Genomic DNA, 8633 nt, shown 5'->3' on the forward strand with positions numbered 1-8633 from the left:
ATATGCAGGTTAATGTACTTTCTTTACATTGTCAGAGTGAGGAAACTATCACTCCATATCACCCAGAGTGAAACCCCATACCTAATAGCAGTCATATTTCCTGTTCTTTTCCTGACTCTCCATCAGAGCTATAAACAACTACCAATGTATCTGTGTATTTGCTTTTTCAGACTTTTCATGGATTGTTTTTCTTTTTTGGGGGGGGGGAATGTGAAAACATTTACTATCAAATTAAGAACAGGCGGCAAAGGCAACCTATTCTGCGTTTCTCAAAAGATAGATGAGAGGCCAGGAAGCACAGATCTCGCCCCGGAGTAAAGAATTCAGAGTCAAATGTGCATAACAGTACTCTAGCAGGCTGTGAATTTATACAGGAGTTTACATGACTACTGCTAACAATACAACTTATACATCTGAGAAAGAAATACATGTCTCTGAAACAAATATCCCCGTGGTAAGCCACATGTGCACGGTGGGGCCACCCAGGTGGCAGGAGTGAAGGCTGGTGCCCACCGCCATCCTCACCCCCAGCCTCAACGTCAGAGGCACACCTGCACACCACCACAGGTGCTCTTACTGCGTCTTTTGTTTACATGAGTGTGGCACAGTCCCGGAAGGGATGCCTGCCCCTTTATGTCCCGGATGCCAGTGCCAGCGTCAGCAAGTGAGTCAAGGTTCCTCTCAGCACTGCTGCCTCCACTCTCCAAACAAGCTGCACACAGGAAGAAGACAATAAGGACATCACACTGCTTGACAAAGGCTGTCTTCATTCCCCGACAGCAACGGGGACCCGCTTGTTGATTCTGCACACACAAGGTCAACAGCTCTCAGCTATGTACCAACACAGACTTTGGTCTCAAACGTTAGTCCCAGCCAACTCCTGCCTTTTCCAGAACCTACAATTAATTCAAGTGGCAAACAGATTAGTTCCCCACATAATCTCTAGGCTTCAGAATGTTCCAAACTGGGATTTATTCCACATACAATGTCATGATATGAAATAAAGTCCAAAAAATTCTCAAGTTTCATTTATTTCAAGGCACTTTCCACCAGAAGGCATAAAAATGAAAAGAAAAAGCTAATCTGTACAATACAACCATGTTTCAATAGTCACCAGAGTGAGATCCCAAGGAGGCAAAGAAGGAAGCCATACTGAAACTGACTAACTCGGTTTGCTTGCTGCAGTCGAAGACTACAGCCCAGGAAGGGCAGGCGGAGCAGCCCCCAGCAGGGACTCACGCCCAGTCCACTGGCGATCCCAGGAAGAGACCCCAGTGTCTGAAACCGTCCAGGCATTCTGACTTTGGCGGATCTCAGCACTGACTGAATTGTAAATAAAATAGCAATACTTTGTCGTATAACCACTCACCAATACTTCATGAGAGCCCCATTCATGACCCCACTGACTGTGGATAATCCTGTTACTCTGTCTCCCACACCTCTGAGTGTGAGAACAAGTCAAACTGATTATATAGTTAGTACCTATGTAAACAATCTTAATATACACTAATAAGATAATGTCAGTTATCTGGTACTTTACTTTATCTCTCCCCAATGTCTGCTACATTTAAACTACTAACTACTTGAAGATTAAAACTCCCTTATCAACTACCTTAATTTTATCCTGAAATCTAAGGAAGGAAAGAATCCCTCTAAAAAAAGATCACAGCTAGAGATGGCTGCTGAGACCTACCCTGCCTGGAGCCAAGGGTAGACTACCAACAACATCCTGTGGCCTGCAGGGCAGCAAAGGGTCCCTCTGGGGACTGGGTTGGTTACAGAATGCCCATAACAGCTGCAGCTCCACATCTTTTATATTCACTCTAGCTAAGCATGAGTATGGCCAAACCTCCTGAAGCCAAGAGCCGAGGATACCTCACTCAGTTCCAAGGAGGTGGGAAGTAAGTCCTCTGGGAGAACGGCTGACAAGATACTGAAGGAACATGCTCAAGAAGGCAGGGCACATTGGGTACAGTGGTTCCACCGGGACCCTAGTCGCTGCAGAGCAGACTGGGAGGCCGTGGTTTGAGACCAGACCAGGCAAAGCTAGTGAGACTCCCTCTTAACCAAGAAAAGCTGAGTGTGACTGGTGCCTGTCACCCTAGCTATATGGAAAGGGTACACAGGAGGACTGAGGCCAGCCTGGCATAAACAGGAAATACTATTTTAAAAAATGACAAAACCTAAAAGGATAGCTGAATGCCTGTGGCTCACACCTGTAATCCTAGCTACTCAGGAATCTGAGATCTGAGGATTGCCATGCAGCGCCAATCCAGGCAGGAAAGCATGTGATCTCCAATTAGCCATCATAAAGCCGCAAGTGGATCTGTGGCTCAAGTGGTAGAGTCTTCAACAATAAAGCTAAGGAACAGCATCCAGGTCCTGAGTTCAAGCCTTAGTACTGGCACACAAAACAAGCATGAAGGGCTATAGCCATGGATCAAGTAGTAGAGCACTTGCCTAGTTAGCTAGCACAAGGCCCCGAGTTCTGACCCCAGCACTGCCTAGAAACAGAAAGCCAGCACATACAAAGGAGTGTGCTAAGAGGCCAATCAGCTGTCAACTAAGCAGTTCGGTATTAGCCAACGAGCAATCATAGCCCACTCTAACCTAGCTCGTTGGTATGCCTCAAGCTGCCCAACAAGGCAAGCAGTCCCCTAGTTCCAGTGTCTGGGAGGCTGAGGCCAGGCGGGGGAGGGGGGAAAGATGGCATCTGCACTGCTTACATTCCCACCAGGCTTACTGAAGGGGGTCCCTGCTCCAGCAAGGTCTCCACACACATCTCTGCCCTGATCTACATATGTACACACCATCGCCCAGCAGAGACTAGTGCCATGCCACACCTCACGGCCACACCTCCCACCAAGTGAGGAGCAAATAACTGAAAAAAGCAGGACATCTGCAGCGTTGCTGACAACTGGAGTTGAGAACTACTCTGCCAATCTCAGGAGCAGACGAGAAAGGCTGACAGGCCTTGTGTGACAGCCTCGGTCCTAGTCCCCACCAGCACCCAGGGCTGTCTTGCTGTCACACACACAAACTGGTCGAAGTCACTCTGCAGCTGTCACCACTGTATCAGCATAGGAAAGTACACCAAAAACAAGGGCTGCTTGAGATGATAAGGACTTCTCATGGGACTTTCTTAGAATCAAAGAGAAACCTTTATTTTCAACAAAATTACCTGTAAGAGATGGCCCACTGGTCTGCTATGAACAGTCTCTCATCACATACAGCACCAAAATATATATTTAAAAAAACAAAACCACACAGCCTGCCCCTCACACACACATCACCCCCAAAGCCATACAATCCAAACCAAAAGGCATGAACAAACCAAACTCAATACCTGCACACACAAGTTGTCTTTGAATTAGGATTTACAAATTTATATTCTTTCCTATGGGAAAAACACACACACAAAACAAAAACAAGATGGTAAGGAAAAACTTGAAGATGAAGGCTTGACAAGTCTTAAGAAAAATTTAAGAAAACATAGTCTGTCTACAAGCTAACAGAAAGCCAAAGAATGATCAGTGCTTTTCCAATGTTTTGGGTGGGAGGCTTTATGGCTGACTGATAACCACCACCAACGCAGACTTCCAACGCAGCCTTCCTGGCCAAGGAGCTCATGGGCAGCCAGAAACACCAGGAGCTCACAACAAGGAAGGTCGGCCCGTCCAACCCTCAGGTCGCGTCACAGTGCACACACGGCATCAGACTCCAAGAGCCGGGGTCTTTTGCTGTGGGTTTGCCAGCATTTTAAAAGGGTGGCTTTCCCCCTTTCAAAGGATGCTGGCTCAAAAACAACATGAAGTACAAGGGGAGAAAGGTTCTTTACTGCAGTGAGGCTCTGTCAGTCGTGGCCCGAGAGAGGCGAGTCCTATGCCGGTGACTGCGGGGGTCCAGGCACAGGCTCTGCTTGGGCTCCTCAATCACACCTTTGCTGAGGTCTGTCATTTTGGGATATTTTACTTTCTTCTGGTCCAACTCATTCTGAGCCCAAAGTAGCAGTTTCAGTAATTTTGCCAGCTTAGGTGTGGACTCAGGATTTTCATAATCTAGAGCAGCTTGGTTAACTTCACTCCACCCCTTTTGCCTCTGCATCATGTGAAGGAGGTCTCCAAAGGGAGACTCTTCAGGGCTGTCGAAGGCCAGCAGGGCCGGCTTGCACTCCATCTCTGTGAGGCACTCTCTGCTCTCCTCACCCTGCTTTGCCAGCCGTGTCTGGGCGAACTCCAGGGCTGCCTCAGTCTCACAATGGCGGATCAGCTCGGTCAAATGCTGTTGCTGCAGATGAAAATAAAGATACCGGTTTGAGTCCAAGAGCTGTGGGTGGAGGCTGTTGATCAGGGCGATGGCTTCTTGAATCTGACCCTTCAGAATCATCTCCCGAATCTTAATTACTCGTTCATCAAGGGTTTCCAAATCCACACTTGGTTCAATCCCAGATTCCATTCGAAACTTCTCTGCTGCTTCCTTGAAACCCTCTGTGACTAGGTAGTTCATGATGAGACGATTCATGTCTGCTCGTTGAACATGCAAGTTATTGAGCTTTTCCATCCATTCATCTTTCGTTATTTCATCGGGTTTTTCTGCATAACTCATTCTGACTTATTTCGTGCAAATCCCGCCTCCCGCAGGACACGGCCGAGGCGGCGGCTCCCAGGTCGGGGCAGGGCGGCAGCCTCATGGATTGTTTTTCTTAGTATGCTTTGGAAGTTCCTCCTGGTTGTGGTATGTATCTATATATCTACTCTGCACTCTTGTGGAAGGTCAATACCCCATCGCATATACATGGCATATTGCAAGCATTCGTTTGTGTTGTTACTACTTTTTGGGTGGTTTCAGTGATACAGCAGTGAACATTTGTGGATAAGTGCTTTCATTTCTCTTGCGTATGTACACAGCTTACATTAGAAGTATTGAGTCCTGTGGTCACTGTGAAGATCTGCCTCATTACATGCATTTTCCAAAGCAGTTGCATCACCTTGTATTCTTGTTCCCAATTCTTCCCCATGTCTCTTGTCAGCCTTCGGTATTGTCTGTGTTTTTGGGTACAGCCAGCTGTATTTCAAATGTTTTCATTGTGAGGAAAAATTCATTCAGTTCTATTTCCCCTCAATAGTATTGCATAGAGAATCTGAAGTATTCTGAAAAACTTCTTTCAGTATGTTGAGAGATTCCTTTCTCACCATTCCTGTGCATATGGACACATAAGTTACAAATAATCTTGTATTAGCTTATATTAATTTTAAGGTGGAGAATTGGATTGCCTTTTTTTCGTACATGTATACAATATATTGTAATCAATCTTCCTTTATTACTTTCCCCAAATTTTTTCAACAGGTTTCCTTGCTCTGTCAGAATTTTTGCAATCAAACTAGCTATTTCAATATTTACCCACTACTTTTATTTTACCCACCCTTCTCCATTTATACTTAAGTAGTCCTTTAGTCAAATTCCTGCTGTATATTTATCCATATAGGCCTAAACATGAATATATATATTCCTTTTAGTTTTTGATTCCGCATATGAATGAAGACCTAATTTTTGTGAAGTTAGTTTGTTGGGTTCTATGAGATGTTCTCAAATTGCCTCCCATTTTGTTGCATTTTTAGTTTGTATGGCTGTGTAATATTGCAGCTATACAGACATTAATATTGAGCACATCAACAGTCTTTATAAAAATAAGAAGTCATGTTTATGTCTACTCTTCCTACACATTACTTTCTATAACTAGGGCAAATTCTGAAGTGGATAGATCGTATTGACTTAACTGTTTCAATTTTCCTTGGTATTGACATTGGTTTCAGCATTTTGGTATAATGAGAATTACTAATTTTGTTTGCATACTTATCATTTTGTAATGATTAATTGTTTAGCATTTATGAATAGTACCATGGGGTTTAATTATGATATTCCTATACATATGTACATTGAACTTTGAATGAGTTTCTCCTGTCCTATTCCTTTTTAACCCATTTGTTCATAAAGCATTTAATAGGTTTCTGCAGACTCTCTCCATATATAGGTGAGTGTCTGTATGAAACATCATCTTCCTGATACCTGGTTTCCATCTCCCTCTCTGACTTATTTAATCAGCAGGTTTCCCTTTGTTGTGTTTTTGTTTCACTTTGTTTTTTTTTTATTACACATATCCCATTTTTACCATTGTTTATTATCATTACTTTAGATCTAGTTTCCACATGAATGGAAATCGCGCTATTTGACATCTTGAGCTTGGTTTATGTCAGTCAACATGATGATCCCAGTTGCATTCATTTGCCTAGAGACAATGATATTTGACTCTTCTTCATGTGAATCAAACTCCATTGCTTGTAAGTATTACATTTTTTCCTTTTGCCAATCCTAGCACTTGAACTCAAGGCCTGAGCACTGTCCTTGGGATTTCTCAGGGCTAGGGTACTACCACTTCTGGCTTTTTCGGGCTTTTGTGTAGGTAGTACCAAGGAATGTAACACTGGGCTTCGTGCATACTAGGCAGGCACACTACCCCTAAGCTATCCTCTGGGCCCGAGTGTTACATTTTCTTTACGCATTCATTGGTTGTTGTTTACCTTGGCTGAGGCACAGCCTAACTGTTGGGAAGAGCACTACAATAAAAATGGGTATTATAAATGTTTAACTGTTTTAACAACTTACACTTCTCCGGATGTATGTCCAAAGGTCATATAGCAGCATCTGAGTTTTATGTCTAATCAATCCTTTGACTCTTTATGCAAAGGTCACACAGCAGGATTATAAGTTTGCTCTATTTTAGCCTATCCCAAGTGCCCCTAAATAGGAGAATTTTAGGTCAAGCCCTAGAGTTTGTTCTCTTGGCTTGCTTGCTGGTACTCAGCCACTTAAACCATACTCCAGCGTGGCTTGTTGCTGGTCACTTTGGAAGATGAAGTACCATGGTCTTTCCTCCAGGGCTGGGGGGGAACTGTCATCTATCAGGTTACACTCTACTGATTAGCTAGGGTTAATGGAACTAGCCAACATAAATAAATAAATATATATGTATAAATACATTTATGTTTATACACACATATATACTGATACATACACATATATACATACACACTTATATGTGTTTGTGTATATATATTTGTATATATATTTACATACAAGTATGTATATATTTATAGCATCGTATATGTATGTGATTTCCACAGTGGACACACGAAATTACATGCCCACCCACAGTAGTGTATTGTATAAAGGATATTTTCCCCATGTCTACTCTCACAACCTCATCATCAGCATTTGTTGTTTGCTTTTATAATAATTGCTATTCTCACTGTGGTGAGATTGCAGTCTCAGGGTCACTTTGCAAATGAGGTGGAAACTGTTTATACTTCTGCAACCTGAAGAAGTCATTTGCTAATTTATTAATTGGTTTTTGTTTGTAGAATTGTGTATTCTTCATATTAACCCTTATGTGTTTTATAGAGGACCAAGATTTTCTCCTATTGTGTAAATTGTTGCATGAATTTATGGTGTCATTTGATGTGCAGAGACTTTTTAATTGATTGGAATCCTATTTGTCAACTAATTCTTGTTTTTATTTTCTTGAGTCCTATCCAGGAGATAATTTCCTGTCTCTCTTGTTCACTGCCACCCTGTGTTGTTCTGTAGTGATGTCAAAGTTTCAAATCTTAACATAAATAGCTTTGATCCATTTTGAGTTGATTTTAGAACTGTATAGAGAGACTATGATTGTAGGTTCACTCTTCTACATGTAGAGAAGCAGTTGTTCAAAATTGTTAAACCATACTTTTAATTCCTTTTTCCAATAATTGTATGAGGATGGCTGTGTGCATTTAATTTTGAGTCTTCTATTTTGTTTTCTTAGTTTTCTAAGGACCATGTTGTTTTTATCCATGTAGCTTTACAATCTTTTAAAGTCTGGTAGTATAAAACCTTTAGTGTTTTGATCTTTTTACCCAGGATTATTTTTACTACCTGGGATATTTTATGTTTCCCTATGAATTTAATGATTTATTGCTATGATGATTTCAGGAAAAAAAATCACTGTGAAGTTTGGGTGAAATTTTCCAGAGATGTGAAGATTACTTTCAGAAAGGTTTAAAACTGATATTAGTAAATAATTAACATGAAATAATGATACATGTTAAGGCTTTACTGTAACTATCCCTTAATTATAATGATGAAGTATTATTAATATAAATTCCGACAATTCAGTTTTCCATGTTTTAATGCCTTTATCCATTTTTTGAAGGATTGATAGAGTATGCCCCTCTAGTTATTATTTAGGGTTCCTACTAGGTATTGTTTTAATAAAGGCTGGTATTATTTGAAGAGCTTAATTTTTAGTGTATATTTACTACATAAAGCAGTATATCCATAATATTTGCCATGTGTTTACACTGCATTTTAATAGGAAGAATCACATCCTATTTCTCTTCCCATCTACCATTCCTCTGTTCATTAACAGCCTTTTTATTTACTATAGTTTCATTATATTTAGCCTCCATGTTGGTGTTTCTGTGTATATGTGTGTGTACAGACATATATATATATATATATATAATATACGTGTACTGGTATGCCTTTAAAGTTTGGATTCCAGCAATAATTGAAAATGTGATATTTTCTTTTTGAGC

General features: G+C 41.4%; 1 pseudogene; it reads right to left on the reverse strand.

Annotated features, from left to right (window-relative positions):
• Nucleotides 1-3767: 3767 nt before the first annotated feature.
• Nucleotides 3768-4605, reverse strand: LOC150039707 (glucose-induced degradation protein 8 homolog pseudogene; annotated as a pseudogene).
• Nucleotides 4606-8633: the final 4028 nt, after the last annotated feature.

The sequence above is a fragment of the Megascapheus bottae genome, unplaced genomic scaffold (assembly GCF_031878675.1).
Source record: "Megascapheus bottae isolate mThoBot1 unplaced genomic scaffold, mThoBot2.hap1 HAP1_SCAFFOLD_204, whole genome shotgun sequence".
NCBI classification, from domain to species: domain Eukaryota; kingdom Metazoa; phylum Chordata; class Mammalia; order Rodentia; family Geomyidae; genus Megascapheus; species Megascapheus bottae.